The sequence below is a fragment of the Gossypium hirsutum genome, chromosome D04 (genome assembly GCF_007990345.1).
Source record: "Gossypium hirsutum isolate 1008001.06 chromosome D04, Gossypium_hirsutum_v2.1, whole genome shotgun sequence".
NCBI classification, from domain to species: domain Eukaryota; kingdom Viridiplantae; phylum Streptophyta; class Magnoliopsida; order Malvales; family Malvaceae; genus Gossypium; species Gossypium hirsutum.
Window position 1 is genome coordinate 26,481,722 of NC_053440.1, and position 20,395 is coordinate 26,502,116.

The following is a 20,395-nucleotide window of genomic DNA, read 5'->3' on the forward strand; positions in this document are numbered from 1 at the left end:
AGAATCCGTTCCATATGTCATTAAATATAAGCAAGGTGAGAAAAATATCGTTGCAGATGCTTTGTCACGAAGGTATGCTCTTTTAAATCGTTTGGATGTTAAATTGCTTGGTTTCGCTTATTTGAAGGATTTATATGCTGATGATTCTGATTTTGGAGAAATTTACAAGTTATGTGTGCAAGGTGCGTATGATAGGTACTATCGGCAAGACGGATTCCTTTTTAGAGAAAACAAATTTTGCATACCCCAAGGATCAACTAGAGACATGTTGGTTCATGAAGCGCACAGCGGGGGTTTAATGGGACATTTTGATATTGCCAAAACTTTGGTTGTTCTTCAAGAACACTTCTATTGGCCGAAGATGAAATGAGATGTCACTAAAGTATGCGATCGTTGTATTGCTTGCAAGAAGGCGAAATCAAGGATCCAGCCATATGGACTCTATACTCCATTGCCAATTTCAGAAGCACCATGGATGGATATTTTTATGGATTTTGTTTTAGGCCTTCGTAGAACAAAGAACGGCAAAGACTCTGTGTTTGTTGTAGTTGATCGGTTTTCAAAAATGGCTCATTTCATTACGTGTAATAAAACTGACGATTCTTTAAATGTTGCTAATCCATTTTTTAGGGAGATTGTACGGCTACATGTAGTTCCAAGGACCATCATTTCAAATCGAGACACCAAGTTTCTCAGCCATTTTTGGAGGACCTTATGGGGAAAGCTTGGCACTAAGCTGTTATTTTCAACAACAAGCCATTCCCAAATCAACAACCAAACAGAGGTCATTAATCGAGTTTTGTTAACATTACTGTAGGCCATTATTCAAAAGAATCTAAAGACTTGGGAGGAGTGTCTACCTCACATTGAATTTGTGTACAATCGACCGGTACACTCGGCTACCAAGTATTCACCATTTGAGGTAGTGTATGGATTTAATCCCTTAACTCCATTGGATTTGTTACCTTTACATTCTAATTAGTTGGTGCATGTAGATGGAAAGAAAAAGGTAGATTTTGTGAAACAATTGCATCAGCGAGTTAGTGATAATATTGAACGAAGAACTGAGCAATATGTTCGTAAAGTCAACAAGGGACGTAAAGGAGTGATGTTTGAACTTGGTGACTGGGTTTGGATTCACATGCATAATGAGAGATTCCCAGTTCAAAGATGATCCAAACTTTTGCCAAGGGGAGACGGTCCTTGTCAAATCTTGGAAAGGATTAATGATAACGCCTATAAGTTAGACTTACCTGGTGAGTATGGGGTTAGTGCTACTTTTAATGTTGTTGATTTATCCCTTTTTGATGTAGGTGACAATTTGGGGACAAATCGCCTCGAAGAGGGAGGGATGATGGGACCCTAGCTCGGGAAGTTACCACCAAACCCGTTGAGCTACCACAAGGACCTATAACTCGGTCACGAGCTAAGAGGTTTCAAGTTGCATTAGCAAGCTATGTTGATCAAGCTTGGGGAGAGTAAGTAGCCAAATCCATTGATCATGTTTGGACCAACTCAATAGGCGTCCCTTGCAATTTATTGCAAGCTGAACTTTAATTTAATTAAACTCATCTTAGTTAATAATTGAGTTGTTGGACTTTGTTTTTTTATTAAACTCATTTTAGTTAATTAATTGCTAGAATAAATGCTTATCTTAGTTTATTTAATTGCTGGAATAACTTATTGTTAAATATGTTTATTTACAGTTTATTAAATTAAGTTAAGTGTTTACAGTTTATTAATTAAGCTTATTAAGTTTAGTGTGTTTAAATGTGTTTTAATGTGTTTGTTAATAAATGCTTGTAGGTGACTATTTAAGTTGGAACTAGTTATGTACAAGGGCTGTTACAAAGTGATAAATGCGACTATTCAACTGGAATTGGTTTCATACAAAAGGTTGTTACAACAATAAAAGGAGAGCAATATGCATCATTAAAATTCGGCAGCCTCTCCATCTTCCAAAAGGAGCAGTTCAAGAATAGCAATGGACAAAAGAGTGATTACAAATTCCATAATCGATTGCCTCTTTAAGAACACTCCATGGTCTGTTTGTGTGCCAAAAAATATCATGAATGTTGTTGGTGTCTATTCGGCTGTCCAAGGGAGAATTTAAATCTTATCCTAAACTCTTTGACTACTCAAGAATGAAACCTAGGCATTCAAGCTTATTAAATCAGTTGAATTAGAACATTAAATCTTATTGATAGTTGCTGTTACTTAGGCCTAGAATTTCAAGAGTTTGTGCTTAGTGATTAAGTTTTATTTTAGCTCATTATTAGCTCATTTAAGCTGACCAATTATGACTTTTGAGCTAGGCCTTATCTAGCACTATAAATACTTGTAATCAGCTCATTGTAAGGGACTTTTTGCCAAATTTATGCTTAAACTAAAACTTGTGAGATTTCTAACTCTCCTAGTTCACTTCAAGACTGAATTGACTTATCAAGTTTTTCTTGTGGCGTCATTCTTTCTTTTGTTCAAACCAAACTTATCACCTTTTTTTGGTGTGGCATTCATATACCTTTGGTTCCTATCACTTTTGATAGCAGTTCAAGGTCCTTGTTGTTTGTTATTATTTTTTTTAAAATCGTAAATCACCTAAGAGCCATTTTGAGACTCGGGTCAACAATCCAATATTGTTGGTTCATTCTCGGTCTTAGTCAAAATATCCATTATTTACTTAACTATTTTGCCTACTACCATTGTTTGAAGCCATTTATCCTATTTTGTTTCGTTTAACCCCGAGACGAACTTATCCTTACTCAATTCACGATCAAGCAATCTAAATGACTCTAATCATTTCGAAACGAGTTCATATCACCACCATAATGTATCTACTTAATCCTTAATATGTATGGCCAGATGTCTATAATCATGTAGTTTAAGATCAAATAAAAGGGTAAGCAAAAATTATCTCTTTTAGCTTTGATTTTGTATAGAGGTTCATCAAGAAGTGTTTTTTTGGCTAAAAAATATGTACTAAGGATGAATAAATAAGGTTAGCTTTTTGGCTCTAGGTGTATACCAAACAATGCCTTAGGTCATTCGTAGGTATCTCAATATTCACAAATTTAGTTAACCAAACAATCACAAATTCAAAAATTTATCATTCATACTAGCATGCTCGTCTCCTTGTATTCTCTATATCATTTAGTACACTTGATTGCTTAATGCCTACTTATAGTGTAATACATAGAACTTAATAGTCTAATAATAAAAAATTTAAAATCACCTATCATCATGCCAAATTTACCGTAAATACAATCAACCTATGTACATGATCCTAATTAATCACTTGTATTTCTATAAGCTCAAGCACACAATTGACATGAAAAATCAAAGAAAAGCGTAGACATCAAATAAATTTTCTATGTTACCCCCCACATTTTAGATAACATATTGTCCTCAATGTGTACCCCAGAAAAGATAAGGAACGAAGTTACCCGATTGATCGTGATAGTTCCATAGGTGATAAGGCGTTGCGCGCGGACCAAGATTGAGTTGCCAAGTCACAGAAAACTTCTAAGAAAACTCTAAACGATCAGATCTGAAACGAAACATAGAATTGATGTTAGATTCGATTAGATCTGAAATAAAAACTATCAATGAACAGTAAGAATCAAGAACACCCTTAGAGACGGCTATTCTTGGAAACCAAGAATTGATTTGAACTTAGGAAGTAATTCCCCAACAGTCGATCCTATCAATTACGAAAGAAAACGAATTAGAATTCAAATCAAAGAAAATAATCAGATTTTAAATAGAAAATTAGGGATTTGGGTCGGCAAAAAAAGAAAAGAAAAAATTCAGGAATTGAAATGGTTCTTGAAACCCAAGGAGATGTTGATTTGCCCAAATCGAAACAGCAACTAATTTTCCCCAAAAATTCCAGCAACTGAATCAATCAGATTTGAAAAGAAGAAATCGGCAAGAACAATGAATTTTAGGGATCTTGAACGATCTTTGCGGCCAATAACAAGGGGGGCGATCTGATCTTTAATGAAGAAGGGGGCGAATCAACTCTTGGATGTTTTGGAAAGTCTGAAACGAACCAAGAATAGTAAAAAAATTAATTAAATAAAAATCAACGCAAGCAGGATTTAAAAAAGAAAGAATGACATCAAGAAATAAATATAAGTCCTAAGAAGCCTTGAAATTGAGACAGATTTCACAACTCCCTTCAAACGGCTCTAATCTCCCCTCCAATGAAGAACACTGGCAAGAAGAAGGCTGAAGATGGCTCCCACAATCAAAAAGATTGTTAAAACTACTTCTAAAGAAAATTCAAGAGAGAATTCTTAGAGAAAACTCAAAGAGAATTTCTACTCAGAAAAATCTAAAATTTTTAATATAATGTATTGTGTTTTCAAGGGTGGCCGGCCATGCCTATTAATAGGCCTTCAATCTATTTCCTAATCTCATTAGGAAAACTAAAAAAAACCTAATTAATTAAAATAAGAGGGAAATTCGGCCAAGGCATTTTTAATGGGCTTCTTGGGCCGAATTTTGACAAATAAAATTCTTAAAGTCTAAAAATTAAACTAGATATTCAAATAATTAAATTTGTTACAAATTGGGCCACTTTAACAATTTGGCCTGATTTTCAACTAAGTATGGTTTGACTTCCTGATTGGGCTTGGAATCGTCTTAATGGGCCTCGCCTTCAAGAACTTGGGCTTGTAGTCCATCTCCTCCCGAAATTGGTTCGTTGATGCTCGTAACGGAGATCCAATGCGCTTTGGCTGCAAGATTCGATTTCTTGGACCAAGATTTCCAAGATTTGAAATCTTGATTTTCTTGATTCTTAAAATCGCTCCAAACAGCAAAATTGGGCCAAGATTTGGTTTCTTGATTTTCTTGAAAATAAGAAAGTGAATCTTGATTTTCTCTTTCTTTCGTGTATGCATCTAAGGCCTTGCTAACAAATTCCTGAATGGTCCCATTTAGTTTGGAGCGCATTTGTCTGGCCTTTGACCTCGTTATTGGGCCTTGTGGTAATTTGAGCCCATCACGTTCTTGAGCTTGGGTTGGGCCTTTGTGACTCGTATCAATAGGCAATTGGTGGGTGCTTCCTCATTTGATTGTTGAAAGTTCACATTTTGTGTGTTTCTACTATGTGGGGATTTTGTATAGAAATTCATAAAATATCAATTGAATTCTAGTAATTTATTCAACATGACTAATTATGATATCCTAAGAATTAACTTAACTTTCCTAACAGAATTTAAACCTAAAAAAATCATACATATGTATATATTATTTTACTGTATTATTCATCTTCCTCTTGGAGTCCTCTTTTTCTCCTCTCATCCTTTTTTTTTCCTTTGTAAAATCATGCACTGCTTATAGACATCATCTCTTAGCAGTTTATTCGATGGATTCATCTATTTGTCTAGCTGCTCCATAGGCACTCTTGCTCTTGTACATGATTCTGTGATCAGATGTGGAAAGAATGCTCATTTTTCTAATTTTGTGCACATTCGATCATATTTCAATATATCCATGTATGAATGCATACTTGCTTCTTTTGCAAGATGGCATAAACTAGAATAGCTTGGACCAGGCTAATATAAAAAAGATTAGTTCTAGGCCAAATCCTTGAACACATAAATTTCATCCATATTTTTACTTTTGGAGTCATCAGTGCTTGGTTGAATGCCTTGGGTATTGTTGTGCCTGTCTGATATGTCCAAGCTTTTTTTCCCTCTGTTAAAAATCTCAAAATCTCTTCCATGTCTACGTTCTTGAATTCTTTAAGATCTACTTTGTACAAGTAATCACAATAATAATATGGAGCATCATAAAACTGACAAATACTTCTTTCAGTTGCTAGGACATTAACTTCTCTAACTTTAACAAAGGTTTGCATATCATAGAAGTGATACGAGTCTCCAAGGCCCAACCCAAGAACGTGATGGGCTCAAATTACCACAAGGCCCAATAACGAGAGCAAAGGCCTGACAAATGCGTTCCAAACTAAATGGGACCATTCAAGAGTTTGTTAGCAAGGCCTTAGATGCGTACGCGAAAGAACAAGAAAATCAAGATTCACTTTCTTGTTTTCAAGAAAATCAAGAAACCGAATCTTGGCCCAATTTTGCTGTTTGGAGCGATTTCAAGAATCGAGAAAATCAAGATTTCAAATCTTGGAAATCTTGGTCCAAGAAACCGAATCTTGCAGCCAAAGTGCATTGGATCTCCGTTACGGGCGTCAACGACCCAATTTTGGTAGAAGATGGATCACAAGCCCAAATTCTTGAAGGCGAGACCCAATAAGCAAATTCCAGCCCAATCAAGAAATCCATACATACTTAGTTGAAAATTAGGCCAAAAATGTCAAAGGGCCCAATTTGTAGAACTTTTTAATTGTTAATTTAATTTTTAGGCTCTAGGAATAGGATATGTTAAATTCGGCCCAAAAAAGCCCATTTAAAGTGTTTGGCCGAAATTCTCTTATTATTTTATTAATTAGGGTTAATTTTTAAGTTTTCTAATAAGATTAGGATTAGTTTGTGGCCTATATAAGTGATGGCCGGCCACCCCTTGTAATTATTACTCAATACATTAAAATTTCAGTTTTGATAAAGTGTAGAATTTTTTTGGGGTTTTCTCCAAGAATTCTCTCTTGAGCTTTCTTTAGAAGTTGTTTTAGCAATCTTGTGATTGTGGGAGCCATCTTCAACCTTCTTCTTGCCATTGATATTCTTTGGAGGGGAGATTAGAGCCGTTTGAAAGGATTTGTGAAATCTTTCGGGATTTCAAGGATTCTTAGGACTTTTCTTTAATTCTTGCTGTTCAATTTATTTTCTTTAATTCTGCTTGTGCCTATTCTTCTTCTAATTCTTTTGCTGTTCTTGTTTGTGTTTCAGCCTTGATTAAACTCCAAGAACTCTTCGTTTAATTGATCTCTTGTTGGCAGCTCCTAAATCGATTCAATTTTTCCCCAATTTCTAGGGTTTTGTCGATTGCTATTTGATACGCCCTCGCCTCGTTAACGAATTGAGTCGTAGAAATTGCCCGATCGTGAATTAAGAGTAATTTGAAAGCTTTACAAAATAGGCTAGAAGAAAAAGATGGTTAAGGCTCAAATGAGTTTGGTTGATTTAGGAAATGAAACAAAAGTCAAAGAATGCAATTTGGCTAAGGATTCAAAGCCGAACTAACACAATGATAGTGTGTTAACCCGTATCTTATGAGAATGCTTAGGTTGGTAAGGTGTTGATGGAAGGTTTGTGAAATGGATAAAGACTTCGACCCACTATCAAAATATGATAGGAACCTCAGTATGAATTGAACGCCACACTTTTGGGATTAAAGTGATAAGTTTGAGTATAAACAAAGACAAGTTTGACGCCACAAAGATGTTTGATAAGTCTCACTAGTCCTTGGAGAATAACGAGAGTTGAAAACAACCTCACAATTTAGCAAAGCTATAAAATTGTTCATTAACCTCAAAATGTGAATTACATGGCCTATTTATAGGATGGACTAAGGTAGCCGAATAGCCTAATCAGATTCTTATGCCTTAAGCTTCTTTAAGAAACTTCCTAGCAATTTCCTAGATACATTCATAAACAAAAATCTGAATAATAACCTTTTAGAAGAGATGATTCAGCTGGCCCCTTTTATGGCTAAAATTCACATTCAACTAATGTTTTAAAAGAGATTAATTGCTGCTTTGGAGAAGAGAAATGGGCAGCTTGAAAAGTTATGCTTCTTTGGCCGAATATGAGCAGCCACCAAGTGAATTGGCTGCTGGAAATTATGAAGCACTCTTTGGCCATTGATATCCACGAAATTGACCCTTAGAGAAGCTCAAAACAGCAGCTTGAAGTCCATTGAGCTGCACGAAAAGTCAGCTGGAAACACAAGGAAGCTGCACTTTAAATGCCGTCCATGCATGTGCCCAAATACATGCTCCTTTTTTAATTGCCTTCCTTTGCCTTTAAGCTAGCTGATGCATCTGAAAAATATCAAATACATTCAGTTAAAAACATATTTAAAGCTCATGAAATCAGCAGCTGAACAAATTAAAATGCTGCACATTAATTCGGCTAAGACAAATTAATTAGCAGCCACTAATAAATTTGTCTTAATCTAGACACATTAAAACTTTGTAATTAACTAAACATATTTAATTTGTGACTTAATATAGACATATTAAAGATATGTACTAATATAAGACACATTTAATAAGCTAAATTAAAATGTCCAAATTTAAAACACATTTATTCAATTAAATGATTTGAGCTGATTCTAAACTAACACAACTAATGTAATTTATTCAAAATGAATATAATCAGCTCCTTGAATTAATTAAGTGCCGAATTGAGCTGAATTGAGTTGATACGAGCTAAAATCAGCTTGTAGAAAAGTGCGAATCAAACTAGTTGAGCTGGGCATTTTGTGTGCAGCCAACCCATCACTCCACACTCGAGCAATATAGCTTGCTACTGATGTGATCCGGCCTGATTAATTGCGTCAGGTTCACTTAAGATGCCCGATCGTCGACGAGAAGCTCGTTCAAATTTGTAGATAGATGGAGTTTGAATGTTTTATAAGCGGAAGGTAGGCAAAATGGGTTCAAAGGATGGGTTTTGGTTTGATGAAAGATAGGTTCGGTTTAACAAAGAATTAAGTTACAAAGATGATAAATAAATGGAAATGGATAAAGAACTCAAACTTTAAGAATGATTCAATACTAAAAAGTATTGCCCCGAGTCTTATATTGCTTAAGGTGAATTTTGATGAAGGATAGAAGCGGACCTTGACCCGTTACCTATATGGAGGTAAGAACCAAAGGTATAGGAAGATGGTTGAACGCCACACCGATTCGGTGATAAGTTCAATGGAGTTCGGATTGACACCACTAGCAAGCTAGATAAGTCGCTTCGAGACTCGAACGAAAGAAGAGAGGAGGTAACCTCACAAGAACAAAAGTTCTATTAAGTTTAATTGATCAAATTCTGTAACCTTTTACAATAAACAAGTAAGCTATTTATAAGCCTAAAATGCCTATTGATATTCGGCATCTATGTTGTTCACACTAACTTAAATTCTGTTCACACAGGTATTTAACATGTTCACACAAATAGCATTAAAATCCAGTTCATGCTTGAAGATGGTACATGAATTGGCCGAACCATCATGATGCTTCACTTGATGCATTCATGCATCCTTAGCCTTGAAGAATCTCCATAATTCCATGAATGTGCAGCTCTTTAATGATCCTACATCTCCCTTGGCTGAATGAGGCATTAATGTGCCTAAAATACTTGAATGGTCATCTTGAAAATGCATGAATCATGCATGAAACGTCCCATGTATTTTCCCCCATAAATATGATCCATGAATCTTCAAATACATGAACTTTCAGCAACTCCCTCTTGCATGAACGTCCCAAATGCATGTGCTCCTTTAAATGCCATCCATTGAACCTCAATTGTGCATGCACACTCCCATACATTGCACCAATCCGTTCATGAACCTGCAGCAAATTAAATCAGCAAGTTAAATGCATTTCAAACACATTAAATTAGCAGCATATGAACTCAATAATTTGCACATTAAATTTGGCCATACATATTAACAATTTTAGACATATTTAAAACATCATAATTAATTAAGTATTTAATTTAGATATAATTAAAACACTTAATTAATTATTTGTCTAGATTTTAACAAATTAACTAACTTAAGATAAACAACTAATTTAACTAATGACAAATTAAATGGTTTATTTCAGCAAAATAAATGCAAGCTAAAGAAAGCTAAAAATAAGCTCATTGGGTTAAGATTGAGCTGAATTGAGCTTGAGTGAGTTGACTTGAGCTCGAGTGAGCTGGAAACGAGCTAAACGGAGCTTAACGAAATGAAATTGAACTAATTCAGCTCGCATGGATTTGCAAACAATGCTTAGGGAGCTGATCCAAAAGTGTGCCCGGGGCATGGTCGTATCAGCTACGGCATCTTGGAATTTCTTGGCACGTGCTCGAGTAATTGGCCTCATAGGCAACTCCATGGATTCGGCACCTATCTTCATGGGCGAGCTCATATCACTATTTCCACGTGTTGGGTGAAATTCGGCTGTTGGAATTTGGGCATTCTTGGCCGAATCAATTTGTTGGCCGATTCGCATTCTTTCTATACTTCCAATTTCGTTTGAGTCATCTATTCTATTTCTTTGTTTCTTGCTGCTCATTTAGTTGAATTTGGGGATTTAAATTCAAATCTGATTCGGTTTAATCTTAATCTTTGTTTGTGTTTTCAGATCTGTTCATCTAGGGCCTCTCATAGGAGTTTCTCGTGTCTTGGCAACTCGATCTTGGTCCGCGTGCAACCCCCTATCATTTGGTATCAGATTTTGGGCGTTTTGGGTGTTCTTGGTTGATTTCTAAACTGATCTCAATTTTTTAAAGCAAAAACAGCAGTTTTACCCAGAAAAATCTTTCAAAAAAATTCATTTGAGTGGGTAAACATTGTCTGATTGATCTAAAATTTTACATACATATTTTCAGCACTATTATTGAATATAAAAAAATTATTCCTGCAAAAAAATCAGTCAAAAAAGTCAAAAAATTGTAAAAATACGAAATCCAATAAAAATTTTAAAAAAATATTCAGCGGGTTGAGTTTGGTGCCAAAACTTTCCAGATCAAAAATTCAATATTTAAGGACATTCCAGATTTAATTTTGTGATTTTTTGAGATCAAAAACACCTTGAACGAAGTTGTCAAGTTACTCCGCAGTTTTTCGGGTTTTCTGTTTTCAGCAGTTTTTATTGATTCTTAGCTGTAGGTTTTCATTTGTTTGCTTTTTATTCTCCCTTTAAAATATCTAACACCTTCTTGTTTCTTGTGTTAGTAGGATTTAAACGTGTGCACAATCCTTCCTCGGTGCAACACGAATCAATTGGTGTCTCGTCAGTTTTTGGCATCCTAGTGCAAATTAGGATTCTTTGGTAGTTCGGTTCATACACTCTCTAATAGGTTGATATAAACTCTACTAAAGAACTCACAAGACTGAATTCTACCTCATTGAGAATTTGATTTTTCTTTTTGAGTGATTAACGGTGAGGTTTGCTAACTTTTATTTTTGAGTGTTGAGTGTTTATTTTTGCAGGTTTTTTTTTTTGAAAATGTCTAAAGGTATAATAATGATGACACATTTAAAAAATTCCAACAACAGTTGGAAGAACAGGTTGCTGCACTTCGAGCGTTGACTGCTACCATCATGAGGTGCGATTGAATCAAGAGTGATGTGCTCCTGATCGCATCATGTAATGTCACAACCCAACGCCGTCGAGATTGGCCTAAACACGAGGGCCCCAAGTGCAAGATGAAGCTAATTTTTAGCTCATTTGAATTTCTTTTCGTGTGGTTCATCTCACTGAGCTTTGTTTAGCTCGTTTCCAGCTCAATGAGATCGTTTTGCTCAATTTGAGTTTATTTTAATTCTTCTGATTTCATTTGCTGAAATAAATTGAATAAGTTAGTTTATTTATTTAATTCAGCTCAAATAAGTGTTAGTAAATTAATATGTTTAAATCTGAACATCTTTAATAATTTTTTTAGTTTAATTGATTGTGTTTTATTTATTACATCTATTTAATATGCTGAATTTATTAATGTTTTTTATTAGTTTCAGCCGAATTAAAGAGTAGTATTAAATGTGTCTTAAGTTCTTTAAAAGTGACGAATTTATTGTTGTTTTTATTGTCCAGCCAAAATTAATATGTTAATTAACTTGTTTGTTTCATGCATGAGTTAATTATGTATTAAAGGAGGCTGCCGAATTTAATGAGGTTTAATTTATGTCTTGACCGAATTTATTTTGTGTCTGCAGGTAATTAATTCAGCTGGAAACAACTACTTAATGGCAAAGGAGACATGCATTTAAGTTGTTGTTCTACATGCAAGGAACGGAATTTAATGTAAAGCATAGACATGCATTTAAGGTGATGTTCAACAGCAGCAATAAAGAAGGTGTTGGCTGAATTTAATGTAAAGCATAGACATGTATTTAAGGTGCTGTTGGGCATGCAAGAGTCGGCCATTCAATGAGATGCTGGAATGCATTAAAGTGGCTGGCCGAATTCAATGTACAGCAGAACACGTTTTAAAGGAGTTGTCCAGCATGCAAGGGAAGTCCATTAATTAGCTGCTGAAAAGAGAATACATGAAGCATTAAAAGTGCTATTTTCGTGAACATCAAAGGGCTGCTGGTTGGTATTTTCAAGTAGCCATTCGGCCAACAACATGCTTGGCGTTTCCTCTCTTTAAGGCTGAACTTTACACTACCCAAAGAAGCTGTTTTGTGTGCCAAGACGTCACTAATGCTGCTGCTGATCATTAGGATTCTCAAGGCTGATTTAATGAAGAGAATTTAAGTCATTATCTACTAAAAACGTTGAACTCTTCCAGCCTTAGAAATCAACTCATTTGTTCAGCTGAATTGGGATTTAAGCTGCTGCCCATTACCGTTTCCAAGGCCTAGAATATTTCAAAAAGCATTGAGCTTAGTTATTAAGATATTTCAGCTTATTAATTTAGCTCAATTAAATCTGTTTATTGTGACTATTCGGTTGGGCACTTCTTAGACTATAAATAGTTTGTTTGTAATCATTTTCGGGTTAGACAATATACTTTTGAATCTTATATGATATATGATTACTTTGTGAGTTTGTTTTCAACTCTCATTGTTCTCCAAAGACTCGTCTGACTTATCAAGTAACCCTTGTGGCGTCAACCGTCTTTCTATCCGAACTTATCACTTTAATCCCAAAAGTGTGGCGTTCAAGTTATACCGAGGTTCCTATCATCTTTGATAGTGGGTCAAGGTTCCATTTTATTCGTTTTCCATCCATACAACATTTAACCTTTCTTAAGTATTCGTATAAGTCCCGGGTTAACACACTTATATTGTGTTGGTTCAACTTGAATACTTGGTTTTCATTCACCTATCATCCTCAATACATTTCATAACCCCTTTTGAACTAAATTTGAGCCTTTATCTCTTATTTCTTAACCTATTTCGTCCACCCTCGAGTATTACTCCAATTCACGATCGGGCACATCTACGACTCGACTCTCCTCCCCGAGCCGGGGCATATCAAAAAGTCTCAATATCGAGACCTAATTAAAGAAGATATGGATAATCAGCCTCCTGCTTATAGGCGCGATCCTCGACGTGTCACTAGGACTGATTTTGATGTTCATGATCGTGGACAACCTTCTTTGGCAAAACTGAAGTTCACAATTCCCCAATTTCATGGTAAGAATGATCTAGAAGCTTATTGTGAATGGGAATCTAAGATTGAACTTATGTTTAGGTACTATAAATGTCTGGATGATGAAAAGGTTGCATTAGCAACGCTGGAATTTTCAGATTAAGCATTAAGTTGGTGGACTCAACTTGGGGTGAATCATCATCAGAATTATGAAGGTCAGATTTCGACATGGGATAAGTTGAAACAGATATGCGTAAAAGGTTTATTCCACCTCACTACTATAGAGAGATTAAAACAAAGCTGAGAAGACTTATTCAAGGTAGTAGGACGGTGGATGAATATTTTAAGGAGATGGAGATGCTCATTCAGAGAGCTAATGTGGAGGAGGATGAGGAAACAACGATGGTTCGGTTTATTGATGGCTTGAACAGACCGATAGCTAATACTTTGAGGCTACAAACTTACATTGATTTGGAAGAAGCAGTTTATAAAGCCATTGAGATCGAGCAACAATTAAAGGAATAGAGTTTGGTTCCTTCTCTTCTTCACAATATTACCGAGGTAACAATTCCAATTCTGATTTTAAGAGTTCAAAATCACCTTTTGTTACTAATAAATCTTCTTTGAGTAACGGAAGTAAACAATCAATTGGAAAAAAGGGGTTTATGTTAAAATGCAAACACCTTCTAAGCAGCCCAATTTAGGTGATTCGAGTGTGAACAGGACTCGTGAGATTGAATGCTTTAAGTGCAAAGGGCGAGGTCATTATAGTAGGGATTGCCCTAACACGAGATTACTTCTGATGTGATCCGGCCCGATTGATTGAGTCGGGTTCACTTAAGATGCCCGATCGTCGACGAGAAGCTCGTTCAAATTTGTAGATAGATGGAGTTTAAATGTTTTATAAGCGGAAGGTAGGCAAAATGGGTTCAAAGGATGGGTTTTGGTTTGATGAAAGATAGGTTCAGTTTAACAAAGAATTAAGTTACAAAGATGATAAATAAATGGAAATGGATAAAGAACTCAAACTTTAAGAATGATTCAATACTAAAAAGTATTGCCCCGAGTCTTATATTGCTTAAGGTGAATTTTGATGAAGGATAGAAGCGGACCGTGACCCGTTACCTATATGGAGGTAAGAACCAAAGGTATAGGAAGATGGTTGAACGCCACACCGATTCGGTGATAAGTTCAATGGAGTTCGGATTGACACCACTAGCAAGCTAGATAAGTCGCTTCGAGACTCGAACGAAAGAAGAGAGGAGGTAACCTCACAAGAACAAAAGTTCTATTAAGTTTAATTGATCAAATTCTGTAACCTTTTACAATAAACAAAATAAACTATTTATAGGCTCTCTAATGCCTATTAAAATTCAGCTACTAATGTGTTCAAACAACAATTAAAAATGTTCACACTTCAAGCATTAAATCTCTGTTCATGGATAGTGTAAGTTCATGCATGGTTGAATAATCATGTTTCTTCCCAAAACCCGTTCATGCATGCTTAACCAATAAGAAAGCTTCCTTGTTCCATGAATGTGCATCTTCAATTCATATCCAACCCCTCTTGGATGAATGCTAGGTGCATGGGTAATGCATCTCTCTTAATTAAAGCTTTAATGATGGGCTGGTTCATGAATGGAAGCATGTACCTTGTAAATTGTTCTCCCCTTTGTACATGCACATTATACATTCAATGTGATGAATTAAGGTAATATTCCCTCCCTTTGGACGTTCATGAATCCACCCATACATGTATAGGAGCTGATTGGTCAAATTGAGGTGTGAATGGCTTAGATGCTGCCTTGGGAATACAATCGGCCAAGCTTGTGCTTTAAGTTGCTGGACACCTTTTGGCCAAATAGGTGCCTTGGGGAGCCAAATGGATCAGCCACCATTCATTGAAAGAGGCCTTACATGCACCGTCCCATACATTGAACCTATCATGCATGAACCTTGTTTAATTACTCTCCAAATTCAACTCACCTACAAAAACACATGAACCAAAATTAAATCACATAAAATTCAGCTGAACAAACATTAACATAATTTAGACACACTAATTAAACATAAATTAAATTAGAAAAATTTAATAAAGTCTTAACAAGACATATTAAATTCGGCCAAGACACATTTAAAACATGTAATAAGTCAAAACATAATTATAAGCTGTAGTAATTTAAGCTAAATTAATAAATTACTTAATTTATTCAGACATTAAAATAAATGAGTTGAAATAAACTTAAGCCAAGCTCAAACGAGCTAAAGTAAGCTAAATTAAGCTCATGTGAGCTAAATCGAGATGGGAAAAACTAAGATTGAGCTTGTTGAGCTGAGATTGAGCTTCATCTTGCACTTGGGGCCCTCGTGTTTAGGCCAATCATGATAGCAACGAGTGGTGCCACAACATGATGCGATTGAGATCACATCATACCCTCCCTCTTGAAGACGATTTGTCCTCAAATCGGGCCACTTGCTCGCGAAAATTTTTTCGAGATCACAAGCCCTTTTGTTCATGATCCGAAAAGTATTGTTTTTAAAACTCCAGGAACCACAAATGGTTTGAAAAGAAAATGATTTAGTTCCATGCCCTCCCTCTTTAGGAGGAAACCATTCCAAAGTGTCACCTACATAGAAATGGAACGAATTAGTGACACTAAAATTTATAAACTCAAACGATCTTTTCAGAATCTTATTCAAAATTAGAATGCATAATCCAATGCCGGGATCAAATGTAGAAGTGGATCTTACCTGTTCACAATGGTTTTCCATACTTGGTAATAAAGGATGCATCAGAATCAAATCAAATTTATAATCAAAATTTATCAAGGAGTCCTCCAAATGATCATGTAATCTAAGTTCCACTCGATCAATCTTACTTAAACATGTAGAATTTATATAGCAAGGCAGATTTGAGTCACCATCTTCAAATTCAAATGCACTAACCATTTTACATGCCATCGTCTTATCACATATTCGGATCAAAAGAAAATTAAACAAGCATGCCTTTAAACATTCATATGTCTTGATTCTGTTAAACAAAAATAAACAACATTCTCCACAATAAAAATTTGATTTTGTCTTAACAAGCCAACAAGATTCACACGTCTCGTTTTCAAACTTAAAGACAAAGTATCATACAAACAAAGATTGTTTACACATTCATTCAAACAAAATTTACGATGCTTGCTTTCTTTCATGGATGATTCATAATAGCAAACTCCAGGATTAAAGACATGATTTTGACTACTCGATCCAAATGGCAAAAAGAGTCCTTTTATCTCCAACAATTTACACAAATTAAACGACGAGGGTGTTAGCATACTCAAATTCAAACAAGCAAACCCTTTAAATTTCATTCGAAAAGATTTACAAAAACATGGAAATTTCACACCAAAAATTAGATAATCCACATGATCAACACAACCAAGCAGATGATATGTCAACTTTTGATCACACAATTCCAGATTTTGTTGGTGCTGATTTATTCGCTCTTCATCAAAAATCTTGCCAATGGCGTATTCATCAATACATTTCCATTCCTTTTCAACATGATCAGTGAGAATGAACATTTTATATGGACTTTCATCTTGCGGATCCAAAACATGTATTCCATTGCAAGTTAAAGACAAACAACTAATATCATCAAGAAAATAATATTTTTCAAAAGCAAGAATCTTTTTATCATCAGACAAAACAAATGGGTCATCATCAATCAAAGAATGACAAGTAGCCACGTCAAAGTTTAGATTCTTTCTAAAGACCAAATCATCAACAAAGGACCCATCAACAATCGAAAAAGGCAGAGGTGCTTTAAAAATTTCAAGACTCATACCTTGCTTATCTTTTGGCATAGGCGAACTAGGATCGTTGAGAACACTACCTTTTTCAGCCAAAGTGAACCTTCTATCCATGGAAAGGTATTGAAGTCGAAACTTGTCAATCGGTTCCTTGGAAACCTGGAAAGAAGAAAATTTACACGGCAAATTGCAAATGGGTTAGTTAGAACATTCCTCACTTTTGCTCGATTGCTTTCTCCCTTTTCACTCTTCTCTTTTTCAAACTCTTTTCTAATCTCAACTTCTTTTTTTCTCTTTTCATTTCCTCTCTCATTTTCAATTTTATTTTTGACCTCACTCCCTTTTTGGATTTCTTTTTCTTTTTCAATCTTTTCTTCTTTTCTTTCGATTTCTCTTTCTCGCTTGCACTCTTGTTCAATCTCAATTTCTTTTTCAATTCTTTCTCTTCATTTTCTTTTTCTCTCACTTTTTTGATTTCTTGTTCCTTTTCTTTCATTTCTTTTTTTCGTCTCTCGATTTCATTCCATATATGCTCATTTTCTCTCATCAACATTTCTTGTCTTTCTTTTCTTCTTATTTCTTTTTCTTTTTGCCTCGCTCCTTCATTATAGGATGGAGATGTTACAAATGAATCAGCACTAAATGACTCTTGTTGGGTATAATTGGATCGACTTTCATACAAAAAATGATCACCTCTTCGAGATTGATTCTTGGCAGATGAATACCTTGGTGCATACGAATGACTACTTGTGATTTCTCGTTCGTCACCTTGAAAAGCTTCAAACTCAAAACTTGCTTTGCTTCGTCTTGAGTTCCTCATTGAATAGGAATCATGGTATGAATCTCTTCTCGAATAATCATTGGATGTGTGCTTTCGTGATGATCTTGTCTTCGTCTCTTGACCCGGTGAGTTTGGCTTCCATCGGGCTCTTTCCTCCACTCGATCCAATCGATCATGCAACTTATCAAAATTTGATTTCACCATTCTACGCATCTCTTGCATCAAATATTGGAATTCTGATTCGGAAAATGTTTCTCGAGACATGATTAAGTAATGGAAAAGAAAATGTTAAAAAAAATAAAGAAAATAAATACCTTACCACAAACCTCACAAATTCGCTCAAAAAGAAAAATTCACTCACTCTCGAGTTTGAACTCTCTTTTAGGCTTTTGCTCACTCTAATGTACTCACGCTCTCTTGCCTTTTACCACTCAACCTCGTCTCACAAATTCGTAATTCGTCTCGATAGACTTAATTTGCTGCTTGAGGGTCGGTTTCAAAATGGGTTACAAGGGATAACGTCGGGTGTAGGGTAGGCTAAATAAAGAAAAAAATTGGTTTAAAGTGTGGCTTGGGATGGGTAAATAATGGTAGGAAGGGAAATTGATGATCGGAGTAATAAGAGATGAAAATAAAACTCGTAAGACTTTTCACTTTTTTTTTGTTCTTTTTTTTACTTTTTTTCTTTTTTTGCTCACTTCTTTTTTTTTGAATTTCGATTTTTTTTTGTGATACTCCAATACAATAGTAAGGTAAATACAATAAAGAAAAGAGAAAATAAAATAAAATTACAACTCGAGATTTTTTTGATTTTTTTTTGAAACTTTTTTTACAAACCTATCTTTTGAGATAGCTACGAACGTCGGTGCTCCTCATTTTGCAAGCTCTGATACCAAATGATGTGATCTGGCCCGATTGATTAGTCGGGTTCACTTAAGATGCCCGATCGTCGATGAGAAGCTCGTTCAAATTTGTAGATAGATGGAGTTTAAATGTTTTATAAGCGGAAGGTAGGCAAAATGGGTTCAAAGGATGGGTTTTGGTTTGATGAAAGATAGGTTCAGTTTAACAAAGAATTAAGTTACAAAGATGATAAATAGATGGAAATGGATAAAGAATCAAACTTTAAGAATGATTCAATACTAAAAAGTATTGCCCCGAGTCTTATATTGCTTAAGGTGAATTTTGATGAAGGATAGAAGCGGACCGTGACCCGTTACCTATATGGAGGTAAGAACCAAAGGTATAGGAAGATGGTTGAACGCCACACCGATTCGGTGATAAGTTCAATGGAGTTCGGATTGACACCACTAGCAAGCTAGATAAGTCGCTTCGAGACTCGAACGAAAGAAGAGAGGAGGTAACCTCACAAGAACAAAAGTTCTATTAAGTTTAATTGATCAAATTCTGTAACCTTTTACAATAAACAAAATAAACTATTTATAGGCTCTCTAATGCCTATTAAAATTCAGCTACTAATGTGTTCAAACAACAATTAAAAATGTTCACACTTCAAGCATTAAATCTCTGTTCATGGATAGTGTAAGTTCATGCATGGTTGAATAATCATGTTTCTTCCCAAAACCCGTTCATGCATGCTTAACCAATAAGAAAGCTTCCTTGTTCCATGAATGTGCATCTTCAATTCATATCCAACCCCTCTTGGACGAATGCTAGGTGCATGGGTAATGCATCTCTCTTAATTAAAGCTTTAATGATGGGCTGGTTCATGAATGGAAGCATGTACCTTGTAAATTGTTCTCCCCTTTGTACATGCACATTATACATTCAATGTGATGAATTAAGGTAATATTCCCTCCCTTTGGACGTTCATGAATCCACCCATACATGTATAGGAGCTGATTGGTCAAATTGAGGTGTGAATGGCTTAGATGCTGCCTTGGGAATACGATCGGCCAAGCTTGTGCTTTAAGTTGCTGGACACCTTTTGGCCAAATAGGTGCCTTGGGGAGCCAAATGGATCAGCCACCATTCATTGAAAGAGGCCTTACATGCACCGTCCCATACATTGAACCTATCATGCATGAACCTTGTTTAATTACTCTCCAAATTCAACTCACCTACAAAAACACATGAACCAAAATTAAATCACATAAAATTCAGCTGAACAAAATTAATATAATTTAGACACACTAATTAAACATATATTAAATTAGACAAATTTAATAAAGTCTTAACAAGACATATTAAATTCGGCCAAGACACATTTAAAACATGTAATAAGTCAAAACATAATTATAAGCTGTAGTAATTTAAGCTAAATTAATAAATTACTTAATTTATTCAGACATTAAAATAAATGAGTTGAAATAAACTTAAGCCAAGCTCAAACGAGCTAAAGTAAGCTAAATTGAGCTCAAACGAGCTAAATTAAGCTCATGTGAGCTAAATCGAGCTGGGAAAAACTAAGATTGAGCTTGTTGAGCTGAGATTGAGCTTCATCTTGCACTTGGGGCCCTCGTGTTTTAGGCCAATCATGATAGCAACGAGTGGTGCCACAACATGATGCGATTGAGATCACATCAACTTCTTCTGAAAGATAATGGTGAGTACACTTCCAACTCT

General features: G+C 35.3%; 1 protein-coding gene across 1 annotated transcript in view; it reads left to right on the forward strand.

Moving 5' to 3' along the window:
* The window catches only part of LOC121216101 (uncharacterized), a gene marked incomplete at its 3' end in the record, with an annotated part of 71,593 nt that overhangs the window by 47,210 nt on the left and 3,988 nt on the right, over positions 1-20,395 (forward strand). The window lies entirely within an intron of this gene.